Source organism: Ambystoma mexicanum, chromosome 6q, assembly GCF_040938575.1.
Source record: "Ambystoma mexicanum isolate Mex_15411 chromosome 6q, UKY_AmexF1_1, whole genome shotgun sequence".
Lineage (NCBI taxonomy): Eukaryota > Metazoa > Chordata > Amphibia > Caudata > Ambystomatidae > Ambystoma > Ambystoma mexicanum.
This window is the reverse complement of record NC_090937.1, coordinates 1,663,574,452-1,663,589,259: the sequence shown is the minus strand read 5'-3', so window position 1 is coordinate 1,663,589,259 and position 14,808 is coordinate 1,663,574,452.

Below are 14,808 nucleotides of genomic sequence, written 5' to 3'. Positions count from 1 at the left end.
AAAACGCCTCACTTCAAAAAATAAAACAGAAAAATTCAACTCCAAGAAGGGCCTTCTTAAAATACCGGGGGGTCTTTTTGTCTATTAGTTAATATTCTAGGAAAATACAGTTATAGAAGACCCAGGTGCTCAGAATCCACCGTGGAACATCAATACAGGTGGGAGCTCCAGGGGTGCTTCAAAGCTTAAAATGAGAGAGGAACTGGAGCGGAAACATGTACTAGTAAGCGTCAAGTATCCACCTCCATGTATGCACAAAGGGGGGGGTCTCACCACAAGTGGATCAGGAGCAGGGTAAGTTCCTAGTAAGGCTCCGGAACCCACCCCCTCGCAATTTTTTATGTAACATAAGCGCACTGGGGTACGCAAGTGGATCGTGGGCGGGGGAAGTACCCAGCTAAGCCCTTAGAACCCACCCCAGCGGCGGATTAGTACAACACAAGCACCGAATGGGTTTCACAACACAATTGGATCAAGAGCAGGAACATTCTAGTAAGGCTCTCCTTTTGAACCCATTCCAGCTGTAAAAACAGGCAGCCTTAAGCGCTGAAGGGGTCTCACAACGCAAGTGGATCAGGAGCAGGGTAAAAACCTAGTAAGGCTCTTCGAACCCACCCCGGCTGTAAAAACAAGCAGCTTCAAGCGCTGAGGGGGTTTCATAATACAAGTGGATCAGGAGCAGGGTAAAAACCTAGTAAGGCTCTTCGAACCCACCCCGGCTGTAAAAACAAGCAGCTTCAAGCGCTGAGGGGGTTTCATAATACAAGTGGATCGGGAGCTGGGTAAAAACCCAGTAAGGCTCTTTGAACCCACCCCTGCTGTAAAAACAAGCAACGCTAAGCGCTGAGGGGGTCTCACAAGGCAAGTGGATCGGGAGCAGGGTAAAAACCTAGTAAGGCTCTTTGAACCCACCCCGGCGGAAAAAACAAGCAGCTTTAAGCGCTGAGGGGGTTTCACAATGCAAGTGGATCGGGAGCTGGGTAAAAACCCAGTAAGGCTCTTTGAACCCACCCCGGCTGTAAAAACAAGCAGCTTTAAGCGCTGAGGGGTCTCACAATGCAAGGGGAGCGGGAGCAGGGAAAAAACCCAGTAAGGCTCGTTGAACCCATCCCGGCAGTAAAAACAAGCAGCGCTAAGTGCTGAGGGGGGTCTCACAATGCAAGTGGATTGGAAGCAGGGAAAAAACCCAGTAAGGCTCTTTGAACCCACCCCGGCTGTAAAACAAGCAGCCTTATGTGCAGAAGGGGTCTCGCAGCACAAGTGGATCTGGAGCAGGGAAGACCCTAGTAAGGCTCCTAGAACCCACCCCCGAGGAAACAACTAGCCCGCAAACGGAGCGTGGGGGCTTCAAAAACTCAAGTGGATCATGTGTGGAGAAAGTGCCAAATTCATCTCCAAAGAGTGGACCAAGAGGCTAAAACGCCTCCATCCGTGGAAAAGTACAAAACACATGACCAAAAAATCAAAATGGCTCTAAGAACACATCCCGCGGAGGATCAAGTGAAAGGCTTCACAACGCGGGGTTTTGTTCTATCAAGAAATACAGATCAGGAGCCATAACTTCAGCGAAAATCACCCTGTGAGCAAGAGAGGGCGCAAGTGCTAAACCTGGTCAGGTTGGACATCAGTAAAAGGCACACAAGCGCACACCTCCCCACCTCACTTGGAAAGGACAAGGGAAAGCAGGATGAACCTGCTCCAAAGACAAGCAATGATGAACATGTCACAGCTCACACGCTGTGGCCAAACAATTGTCACAAGCTTTCATATGAATGGCGGCGGGGATCAGCCTCGAGCGGGCCCCTAATTGGAATTAGGGCCCCATGCTCACCTGTTCCCTCTGTCCCCAAAATATAGTATTGTTATCCTTATGTGATGTTATGGCTGGTTTTTCTTTTGCACAATGGCTGGTACTAAAATAAAGCTTGTGGCCAAAGTTTTTTCCACCTCACATCATGGTCGTCAGTCTCCTCATTCCTGCAACTGTCATTCTGTATTGCCTGTCTTGTCACACTTGTCATCCATCCGTGTCACCCGCATGCCACTCCCCAGCACAAAAACACTTCTAGGCTTATAGCCTGAACGATTCCCCATGTCTGGCTTGTCAAAGGAACATTGAAAAAGGTCGGCGAGCAGAGGAATAGTGCTTTGTTTTGGACCCTCCACCCCCCCTGCAACCAAGATAGCGAACAGGGCCGCGTATGGTAACTGAACTGGGGGAAAGGGCCACCTAGCACCGAAGACACCCGGCCGACACAGAATCATCTGCAGAAGAAAGCAACGCAGTGCGCCGGCGGAGCATCAGACAACGGCACCCCGGCTGAGACCCTGAAAGCTGATGGAAGGAGGAGACTGAAGCAGGGCGCAGGGACGGAGTACTGCGCTGGCGGAAAGCGGCAACTGGTGCGAGGTGGGCTGAGACACACTGCAGTAGTCTGCTCCACCGCCAAAGAAGATTACCGCCCCACCAGTAGAGGAGACGCAAAAAAGAGAAGCAGACCTGGGGAAAGCAGAGCGGGAAGGCGGTAGTCGACACCACCGGCTGGGAGTGCTACGCCAGCAGCGGTGAACACCAGACTACGCAGGTCAGATGAGGGACGGTGTAGCCCCGGGGAGCAGCAGTGCTATACGACAAAGCTGGAAGCGGTCTGGGAGGAAGGATCCCTGATGCCCTGGTCCTGCTACACTACACTGGGGACATTATAGATTCTGGGGATACGGACACTTGCTGGACCATCACATACGGTGACCCTCGGCGGATGTGAGCGACGAACAAAGCGAGAAACCAACACTGAATGGGAATGCAAATGAGTGATACCGAGCTACACGGTCGAACGGCCAGCATGGCCCTGAACTAACCGGGCTGAAGAGAAAGGATCCTAGAGGCTGGTCAGTGCGACAACTGAAAACTCTGAACCTGGGGGCTGAGGCGCTAATTGCTGAAGGGTGACTGTGAACGCGCACACCAGGGTAAAAGCTGCCTGCTGTCACGTACAGGCGAAAACAACACATAGCACCAAATATTGCGAGCAATACGTATGGCGGCGCAGCAGGGCTGGTCCATATCCTCCTGCATTGTGACTACTGGTGGGAGGAGATAGCTACGAACACTCTAAAGACTGAGACATCCACTGATTAGGCAGAAATATAAGCGAAAGTACAGTGGCATCTCCTAACAGTTGAAGGGGACCAGGCAGGGACCCTGCCTGTCTCCCCTGAATGAACTCAGCTAGGAACGAAGATAAACACACACCGGGAGGGTGAAGTGGACACAGCAGCACTGCAACTGAGTGGGGACAAACCTGAACACAGACCCCTAGGCACAAAAGAAAAAAGCGGAGGAACACCGCAGGTGAATGAGAAACCAAGACACAGACCGGAGCGTTAAACAGTGAACAAAACATTGTCACCTGTTGGTTCCAGACATTAAAACTGGTGCAATTAGGAGCACTCCACCACGACACATGCTGGGGCTTGAAATAACTGCACAGCTGCTACACATTGCAAAGCCCACAATGCCCTCGAATAAGCATAAGGAGAAAGTGAAATTGAATATCATGGATTCATTTGCTGCAGCTAAAGCGCGCCCCTCACAAAAAGATGGGAAAACCCCGCTAGAAACCTGTAACGCTCACCTGATTCCCGTAGAGGCGCCGGTCTTGACTGGGCGTATACCGTATCTTCAAAGGTGATGTGTAACACACGGCTGGCTCTTTGGGCTGGACCTCTGTGCACTGTATGTCTGACTCGAAGGGTAAGATGTCTACAGATAGAAAATATGGGATTAATGAACTGGGTTATTGAATGTCTCTCTCTTCTTCTCTTTCTCTTCTCCTGTAGAACCCCAAAGGTTAACGCTCTCACCTTAGGTAAGTGAACGCCGTGCTCTCCATCTGCCTCGGGGCAGGGGGCTGTAACCAGTTTCTTCACTGGATAAGGGGAGCAGGCCTCTTGACTTCAGAGGACTGCTGTCCGTCGTTTACTGCACGAACGGTAAGTTTCAAGTAATTCTAATGTCTTTAAAAGTCTTTAGTAAAGATCACGGGCTGAAGTGAGTTGAAGATGGAGCCCGTGTGATGAATAGAAGCGCCTGGAAGCACGTAAGTAAGCGCTTGTTGCCTGCTTCACGATGCGCTCTAACTGTCTTTTTATTTTGCAGGTACAAGTTCGGAGCGGCTGCAGGGTGCCGGAATACCCACTGGGTTAGATGTGGAAAGGAGTAATGGCACGTGAGTATTAAAGTTCCCCAATGTCTTTAAACGCACCTTGTTTTGTCTTTCAGATGCGGGATGCAGCGCCGAAGGCCTCCGGAGCGTGCGAAGAGTTGGTAAGCTTTTGTCTTTCAGATGCCGGAATGCAGTGTGAAGACCTCCGGAGCGCACAAGGAGTAGGTAAGCCTTTGTGAAAGATGCCGGAATGCAGCGCGAGGCGTTGGTGACAGCCGATGGACCAGGTAAGTGCAGAGCTGTCACTGAAGACCGTAATGCTAACCTGTTCTTTCTTGTCTTTATAGGTGTTGCTGAAGACTGGATTCAGGATGGTAAGCCTTTTTCCTTAGGCCCAGGATCAGATGCAGAAGACACGATGAGCGTTCTGCTGCAGAGGATGCAGAATAACGCAAAGCAAGATTCATCCATCGGGTGTGGTTTAAATAGCCTCCTGTAGTGCTTAGGTGTCTCCTTCCACAGCCACGCCTAGGTAAGAAAAGAGTTCCTGCTTTCCAGAAGAGTTCCAGTGTTCTGAATCTAGGGAGTGGCTCCTGCCCCACCCAACAGGAAAAGTAGTTCCAAACAGAAGAGGATCAGAGGCTCAACTGGCAGGCAAGTAAGCAGCATGGTCTGCTGCAGGTAAGTCCACCCAAGCATTATGAGCCTGGCGCTTCCAGCGCTGGGACTGGGCATATTTATGAGCCTGGTGCCACTGGCGCCAGGACTGGGTCCAAAAGGTCCCAATTGGGACTGGTTGGCACTCGGAACCTGGGTTATGGATCTGCTTCCAAGGGAGTTGGGAAAACCCTGACCTTTTGGAAGCAGAGATCATGACAAAACCAGCAAGACTGCTGCGGCTGCTAACAGAGACGGACACGTATTAGAAGCAATTGCAGCCCTCAAAACCTTTATAGAAGCCAAAATAGATGAGGTCAAGAAAGATATGCAAATAATGAGACAGGATGCTAGAAACCTAACGGAAAGAGTGACCACTGCTGAGGTGGGACTGCAAGAGACAACGGAAACCACAGCAGACCTGAAGGTCAGGGTGGCTGAGCTGGAAAGAAAAGTTGAGATACTGGAATCAAAAGCAGAGGAAACCGAAGGGAGGTCGAGACGCAACAACATCAGGCTGCACAGGATTCCAGAAGGTACAGAGGGCCTACACCCAACCAGATACCTGGAGACACTATTGCAGCAAGAAATTGGGGTGGGCAAGCTGTCACAAGGCTTTGCTGTGGAGAGAGCCCACAGATCTCTCCAGAGAAAACCACGACCAGGATCATACCCCCAGCCTACCACCCTATGGTCGCGAAAATCCGTAATTTCCAGGACAGAAAATGTATTCTTAAACACTCCAGAGAAGGCGGGCCCATAGAGCGGGGTGACGCCTAAACGACTATATACCCGGACTATACGCCAGCTTTACAAAAATCCAGGAACTCCTATGTCCCGATCAAGACGCGACTGTGACAGATGAACATAAAATACATGTTGCTGTACCCCTCCAGACTAAAGATATTACATAAAGGGCGTGCTATATTCCTAGAGACACCAGCAGCGGCCAATATGTGGCTAGAACATAACAACTTGGCTGACGACAAAGAAAAAGCCCCTTAAGGAATGGGTACATCGAAGTAAGTAGGGACACCGGAAACTGTAACAACCAGAGAATGCTCTAGATGCAACGAAACACCACAATGTAGTGACCACGGAAGCTTTTGAATGCTTGAACAGCCGGGCAACACAACTGGCCAACTAGCCAGCACACAAAGGCCTACCCCACGGAACGATGAGTGTGAACCAGTTGTTTGCACAAAAACACTCGTGGTGGATGCCTTGGAAGAGGCAGAACAATGCGAGAGCGCCTGAGCACAGCAGTTCTAATGAAGTTACTGGGCGCGTTTGGTTGGCTAGTGTTCATTGTTGTTATTGTTTGATGCAGTTCCTAAATCTTCATGATCAACAGGGGAGGGAGGGTGTAATATTTGGCCTCACTATGCACAACTAAACAGATGCAAGATGGGATGGGACGCTGCTGACAAAGGGCCAAACTAGATGGAAGCAAACATGGGGGGGACCTACGGTATCCGAAAAAAACAGGGTTAGTGCATGGCAACGCAACTTAAAATTCTGACATGGAATGTGAGGGGGATGGGCTCCTACTTACAAAGAAACAGAATTAAATCTTATTTACACAGAAAACAGGTGGATATAGCGCTACTCCAGGAAACCCTTCTCACAACAGAAAATATGGACAAACTAGGAGACTACTGGGCAGGGCAGGGGCATGGGGCCACTTACTCCAAATATGCAAGGGGAGTGTATACTTGGGTCAATCCAGGGGTGCCGTTCCGATTACTAGGGTCCGAGGACAGAAAGGGAAGATTTCTAATACTATGGGGAGCTATTAAGCAGACTGAGATCTGCATAGTGAACTCATACTTCCCCAATCATGGAATACCAATGCACCTCAAAATGCTTCCCACAAAAATACTCCAACACAGAGCAGGCATATACATCTGGGGTGGGGACTTTAACTGTGTAAGGGACCAGATCTCGACAGATCAGAGCCCCCAAGGAACAAGACGGATGCAGCCTTACTGGCAATGAACTCCATGATCGAACTAGACTTAGTAGACGTATGGAGAGCAGCCCACCCTACAACCAGAACATACTCACACTATTCCTCGCCTCCCAGTCTATACACGAGGATAGACTACTTCTTTGTGGACAGATCACAACTGGCACAGGTAGAGTCAATACAGTACATGGGTAGATCCATCTTTGACCACTCACCTCTACTAATGAATAGAATATATTGAAACCAATCAGGGTAGTGTAGAACACTTGAGTACGGTATGGGAATCACTGAAAGTTGTGATGAGAGGAGAGATCATTGCAAGTGCAGGGGGCATCAGGAGGTTACTAAGGAAAGACCTAGAAGAGCGGGAAGAGGGCATAAAACAGTTAGAATCGGGCACCAGAGGGACCAGGAACGAAGAAGTGATACTATCTGAAGCCAGATCCAGCTGCCAACAGCATGGAGGAGACTATCTAAGTTTGACTACATAACAAAACTGCCAGAACACAGAGAGGGAGACAAACCTAGCAGGCTATGTAGGCGGGAACACTGCCGACACTCAACAACCACACTTAAGGGAGAAGATGGAGCGCTGCATAATACACAACAGTCCATAAATGACACATTTGCAACATACTACACTAAACTATATGCCCACAATGCACAGATACCGCTGACTGATAAACAAGATATGTTAGAAGAAATCGAGCATCCCGATGCTAGGTGCATCACAACGGGAGGCCCTAGAAGAGGCAATTACACTATAAGATGTCACAGAAGCGATTTGTTCGCTATCTACCTGTAAGACCCTGCGCTGTGATGGACTACCACCCGAATTTTATAAAGCATATGAACCCACATTGGCTCCAATCCTGTTTGAGGTCTATCAGGAGGTGTACGAATCAGGGATATTGCCGAAAGGTATGAGGGAAACATTAATCGTTCCAATACCCAAGCCAAACAAGCCAATGGATGACTGTGGCTCGTACGGTCCCTTAGCTATGATCAATTATGATATTAAGATTCTGGCCACCATCTTGGCTTAACGCCTGTCCAGGGTAATAGGGAATCTGATAAACGAAGATCAAAACGGGTTTGTACCAGGCTGTAACACGACTGCTAACCTACGTAGACTGCAACATATTATGCCACAAACACAGCATGAACAGGAGTATTTGGCAGTGATGTCATTGGACGCCATCAAGGCATTTGACTCCATTTATTGGAAGTGGCTGGTGGAGGTACTGAGGGCATTTGAGTTTGGGGAGATGGATACAGGTGCTGTACACAGATCTGATGGCACGGGTTAAGACAGGAAAGAGGGTGTCTGGGGCCTGGAACATGCAGAGAGACACTAGACAAGGATGCCCGCTATCACCCATGCTTTACATACTGGGGCTGTAGCCCATTGCGGCTTACATCAGGAAGCAGTTTTTTGATGCAGGGATAAAGATAGGCGGCAAGTATCATATAATCTCTTTGTATGCAGATGATGTTTTGTTTTACTTAAGAGACCCACACCGTAACGCCCCAACAAATCTTGAAGTATTAGATAACTTTGCACGATACTCTGGTATATGCTTCAGCAAAAGTAAATATTGCATGTTACCAATTGCAGGGCTACGGGGGGTAGACACTGAGAAGTTACCGGATGTGGGGATACAATGGTGCCTAGAAACATTCAGATACTTGGGGGTGCGAATATGGCACACACCAGAGCTCACACATGAACATAGCACTATGGCAGTGATGCAGGGACTTCGCAATTCAATGAAGATCTGGTCTAAACTACCACTATTGGTGATGGGGAGGGCAGCGATTGCCAAAATGATTATTTTGCCAAGGTTTTTTGTATGACTTCCAGAACTTCCAGAACTTTTGCTACTATATCAAGCCGTCCTTTTTCCGAGCCCTGGAGGCAATAATGAGAGATTTTCTCTGGTGGAAGACACGCTGCAGGATAGCACTGACCAAATGAAGGCTACCATGCAAAGAGGGGGGCATACAGCTACCAGACTATGAAAAGTATTACCTGGCAGCACAGCTCAGTCACATAACCAGATGGCTATCAGATGAGGTGACTGCAGAAACAGGACTATTGCGGGATCTAATAGGGCCAGAACACTAAAAGGAAATGATATGGTCCTCACAAAGCACTATAAAACATAGCCCCATGTTAGTAACGCTAGGGAAGCAAATGAGGAGCAAGGTGAAATGGATGAAACACTTGGTGCACCCTTACTCACCTGAAATGCCACTACTGGCGGAGTTGGGAAAGGCTGGGCTTGTATACCTGGGGAGACCTATGTGAAGAGGGGTCATTCAGGGAGCTTGAATCTTTACATGAAAACGGAGGGGCTACCAATGGGACAATTCTTGTGGTACCAGAGGCTGAAACACATGGCTGAAACAAACGCGGAGGAATGGCCGGAAGAGCCAGAAGCAAATCCGTTATTAACAGAAATGTACAACCTAAGTGATGGGTGGCGGCCAGTATCCAGACTATATGCCCAACTGAATGATAGACCAAATCCACGCACGGAAATGTTGAAGGCACGGTGGGAGAAAGACTTAGATGTAGTTATCACAGAGAAAGAATGGGAAAGAGCACTTATGCACACCAAAGAAGTGTCCAGGAAAGCTAGGTTCCGGTTGATACAGATGAACGTCCGATATAGGACGTACATGACTCCCATGAGAGTAGCGAGATTTAACAAGCACACCAGTTTGCCGAGCCCGTCATGCGGCCCGGAAATGGCTGACTTGACCTATATGTTCTGGGGGTGCATAAAAGTACAGAGATTCTGGGCAAAAATTAAACAGCTGTGCACGAATGCTGGAGTCACCAGGTACGAATGGACTCCAAAAGAATGTCTATTGGGCACTTACCCCAGAATAAGCAAAGTCAAACATGTGGTGAAAATTATGGACATGGTATGTATACTGGCAAAGAGGGCAATAGCGATGGCGTGGATATCAAAAAAGGGCCCGCAATATGATAGGTGGAAGAAGGAACTGGAGAGGTGGGTGGCAGCTGAAATAGAGGCCTGGAGTGTGGGAATGGCTGGAAACAATGATGACATTAGTGTAACATTCGAGGCGTGGAAAGCCCTAACTAGAGATAGCTTCCTCCCATCTGATGACATGCCTCCCTGAGAGATTGGATGCAAAAAATGAATAATAACTTATGTGAAAGACGCAAGTAGATGAACTCCCTGCCTATGACATCACCATCCGTGTTTATTGAGGATTGAACTAAATCTCATCCCCACAAGGAAAGACCAAAAAAAAAGTGATTGGTTATGTGAAATGAAGACATTTATTGTTTGTTGTTGTGGTTTGTTTTTCACTTTTTTCTTCTTTTCTGATTGGCGAATATTATTATAACTGTGCTGAACTGATGATCATAATCAAGCGGTATTGTACGATTATAAAAATGCCAATAAAGAAATGTATAAATAAGAGATTCATAATTTTCCATAATTGTATCACTGATCAATAAATATTGCTGAAGAAATAAGGTCGGAATATGAAATTTGGTAACTAGTGCACTAAAAGTAACTGGAGCACCATATGCAAAAATGTGATTAAGATATCTGATGCCTAGAAAGAGCCACTGCCCCCAGAAGAAAGATCGTTTCTAATTTTAATGAGCGATTTTTAACCAGAAATATGATGAGATAAATTTGGCAGGGTTTGGAGTATGAGGGTACAAATACATTCGAAGGTAGCGAGATGACAGAATAGTGCTAGTACATTTAATAAACAAAAGAGGGGATGCCGTAGCTCTCTCCAGGCATGGCCACTGAGGTATATCAGTAGATTGGTCATGTGTGAACCAGAGTTGAACTTGCTTCAGGACAAAGGCCATGTGGTATTTTCTGAAATCTGGAAAGCCGACTCCACCAGACGGACATGAGTCTATGGGTTTGAAAAATGAGGCTGGTAGGGGTAGTGGTAGCGTGTACAGCAGGTACATTATAATAGGAGATTGCATCATTTTTATTGATTGCAATCTACCCAACGAAGACAGAAATAGGGAGGACCAGGAATTTGTGAGTTCTTTGATTTTTGACAATATAGTTGTGGTATTGAGTTTTATGATCTCCTTGATAGAATTAGAAATATGATATGATAGTTTATTTATATAGCGCCTATACACGATGTGCTTCAAAGCGCTTCAAGGCAAGGGAAGAAGGGAAAATACAATGACATTCTTACAGGCCATGAACAGTAAGGATATGAAATTAACAAGAGCTAAGACATCGATAAGGAAGGGGGGGAAGAGTGGGAAGGAAATGGAAACAGACAGGTGACTACCTACAAGGCCTGACAACATTTCTGGTAGAGCCGGAAGAAAAAACAAAAGGTGAGGGAGAGGGGTGATGAAAGGGAGGGGAGGAACAAAACAAGCGATTATCGTATTAGGTCTGACGACATTTCAGATAGTGCTGGAGGGAGTTGGTGGGGGGGAATAAGTAAGGGGAGGGGGAGAAGACAGGCGAGGTTCCTTTCATACTAGGTCCAGGGACTATTCTGATAAAGTAAGTGCATAGAAGAAAGTAAGGGGAGGAGGGAAGGAGATAGGAAAAGGGAGAAAGGGAGAGGAGGAGGGAACAGATAGTAAGCAGTCAAAAAGAGTGGAGAAGCAAGAGGGAGAGGGAATACAATTGCAGAAGTCAGTAGTAACACATAATGTTGCAAGCCAGGATACAAGATGAAGATGGGAACAACATGATTCAGGGCCACCATGAACACAAGATGCAAAGGAAGCCCAGCATGAGAGTTTAGAAAGGGTGAAGCACACCGTAAATCAATGAAGTCCATATAAATCCCAGGAATTCAGATAAACGCTGAACTCGTAGCGCTTTATCTTTTAAAAAAAAAGAAAAATCCCACCGCAATAGCTGCAACCGTGCTAGCCATCGCCCTGTTATCTGTAAAGAAGAAGCAGACTGCCGTGTGACCTGTAATCAGGTGATTTACTAAGGAAAGTCCACTAACGCCATCAAGATACATGCGGCATCGTACACTTTCCAAGATGGCCGCCCGTTCCCTGATGTCTTCTACCAGATCCTAACTAGGCTAATTCGGCTTCATCCGACCCCCTGATTGGCTGCCGTTACATCTGAGGCACCCATTGGTCACCGGCAGGCAAAGCCGGCCCACCAGCACCAAAGACCACAGAATAAAGGACGACACCTGTTTTACTGCCGGTTTACTGCCTACTGCCAGACCCCCTGGCCGTTTGTGTTCGGCCTACAACAAGGTAACATCGGCTGCCTTTCTCTGCATTGTCGCCAAACACTTATGACATGGTTCAATACTCACCATCACCATTATTGCCTCTAACTGCACATGTTAAAATCACACTCTGACTGCCCGCAACTCCGCACTGCATAGACCTGCACTGATTTAATGTAGTGGCTTAATGCTCTGTCATCCTGTGTGAATACGTTGATCTCAACTGTACTGGATAAAACGACACTTAGAGTGCCTGAAATCTGGCCAACTCTTAACTGCTTATCAATGCATATTAGCCAAAACTCCATATTCTGCAAATTTAGCTGTTCACCTTCTGCCGTACTGCCCCATATTGAACTTAGCGGCTTGCTCATGTATTTTAGCCAATTGTGGAATTTCAAACCTAGCTGCTCACCCTTTGTATCCTAGCATTTCTGCCTTATATTGAACTTAGCGGCTCGCTCATGTATTTTAGCCAATTGTGGAATTTCAAACTTAGCTGCTCACCCTTTGTATCCTAGCATTACTGCCCCATATTGAATTTAGCGGCTTGCTCATGTATTTTAGCCAATTGTGGAATTTCAAACCTAGCTGCTCACCCTTTGTATCCTAGCATTACTGCCTTATATTGAACTTAGCGGCTTGCTCATGTATTTTAGCCAATTGTGGAATTTCAAACCTAGCTGCTCACCCTTTGTATCCTAGCATTTCTGCCTTATATTGAACTTAGCGGCTTGCTCATGTATTTTAGCCAATTGTGGAATTTCGAACCTAGCTGCTCACCCTTGTATTCTAGCATTACTGCCTTATATTGAACTTAGCGGCTTGCTCATGTATTTCAGCCAAAACACGGAATTTTGAACATAGCTACTTTACCTTTGCTTCTGGGTTAACTGCCACACTTCAAAGTTAGTTGTTTTCCCAGGTACTGCGCCCAATCCGCACAGCCTCAATTAAGCATTAACTCAATGTATACTGACCTCACCATCTAGCTTGTGTCTATTCATCACTAATGTGGTTGTCTACCTCCTGATTAGCCTCAATCTTGCTTTAACAACCGAGATGGCTCCATACTTACCCAACTTGCCAGCCTCTTCCAGGCCTATTACCCAAGTACCTTACCTAGACAAAAACGTCCCTCAGCCACTGTTTCTACCCAATCACCCACGCACCACTCTAGAAAGGAACCTAGGACTCAGAGCCAGACTAGCAAAAATCCATGAGCCGCTCGCCCACTCATTGCCCTTCACACAAAATTCTAGAACGTCATCTCTCTGACTCAATCCCCACACACATATTAGTAACCCACTACAAAACCTTCACTCTTCACCTATCCATAACTCCTCCGCCCAGAGCATTCCTGAACCTACACAGGACAAGCGCCATTCTACCATTTCAAAATATTCAGTCATTACTCCGAAAAACCCAGCCTGCCCTAAAATTAAGGGAGCCTTAATCAATGCAAGATCGCTAGTAGCTCATGCTATAGAAATTGCAGACTTAATCCTTACTGAAGACCTTGACTTCCTGGCTATCACTGAGACCTGGTTACACCCAGCAGCAGGTCCTATGCTCATGCTGGCAGTCCCAGACAATTACTCTATCCTAAGACAGGACCGCCCCAATTCCAGAGGAGGTGGTGTCGCCATCATCCATAAGTGCAGTCTCGCCATGAGACTAGCTACCTTTACTGATGCCCCCTCGTGTGAAACACTAGCAGTTAAACTACCACTCACTAACACCCAAACTCTCAACATCTACCTTATCTACCGCCCACCAGGCCCTATTGGCACCTTTGAGGAAGATCTTAACGCTATACTATCGAATAACCTCAAAAGCTCCACCCAAGTTCTCACATTTGGGGGCTACAACAACCCGAATGACCATCTCGCCAGCGCCACAGCTAACCCACTTACTGAACTAGGCTTTTTGCAAAGATGCCCGACACCTACGCATGTAAAAGGCAGAACCCTCGACTGGGTGGCTGACTACAACTGTCTAGTGAATCTCATAAATACTTCACCCTTAGCCTGGACAGACCACCACCTGGTATCATTCATGCTATCCACTGACAGACCTCCACCCACACTCATCACCAAGGCCCCTCCCACTCTCACCAGAAACAAGAAGAACATGACAGTAGAAAGACTTATCCCTAACTTACTTCCCTCACTTAACACACTTCCTGACAACCTGGATACCGAGTCCCTGGTCGAAGAATATAACAAGATCATGGCCACCTCACTGGCCCGCATCGCCCCCCTTAAACTTAGATCTAGCAAACCAAAAACACACCTCAACAAATGGTTCACACCGTTCCTTAAAAATCTTAGACAGCAAAAAAGAAACTGCGAGGCCATTTGGAAAAAATCCCTGTCAATCTCTAACAAAACCAAATTCTCCAAACTAGCTGCACTCTACAAAAAAGAAATGTACCTGGCCAAACGAGCATCCTTTGACTCTCGCATATCTCAAGCTAAATCCAACACAAAAGAACTTTTTTCCATCCTTAAAGAAATAGAAACCCCCATAGCACCCCTTGACACGTGCATCAAAGACAAAAACAGGTGCTCAGAAATACAAAGTGCCCTAGCGAATAAGATCGTGACTCTTCAAAGTAAAATCGCCAGCAAAAGAGCTACCCTAAATGACACCCTCAACTCAGAAATTCTGGATGAGCCCATGCCAACAGACTCCACCCGCTTCCAATTCTCTAAAGTCAACATACTGGAAGTCGAAAAAATTATCTTGTCCTTGAAACCGTCTAACTGC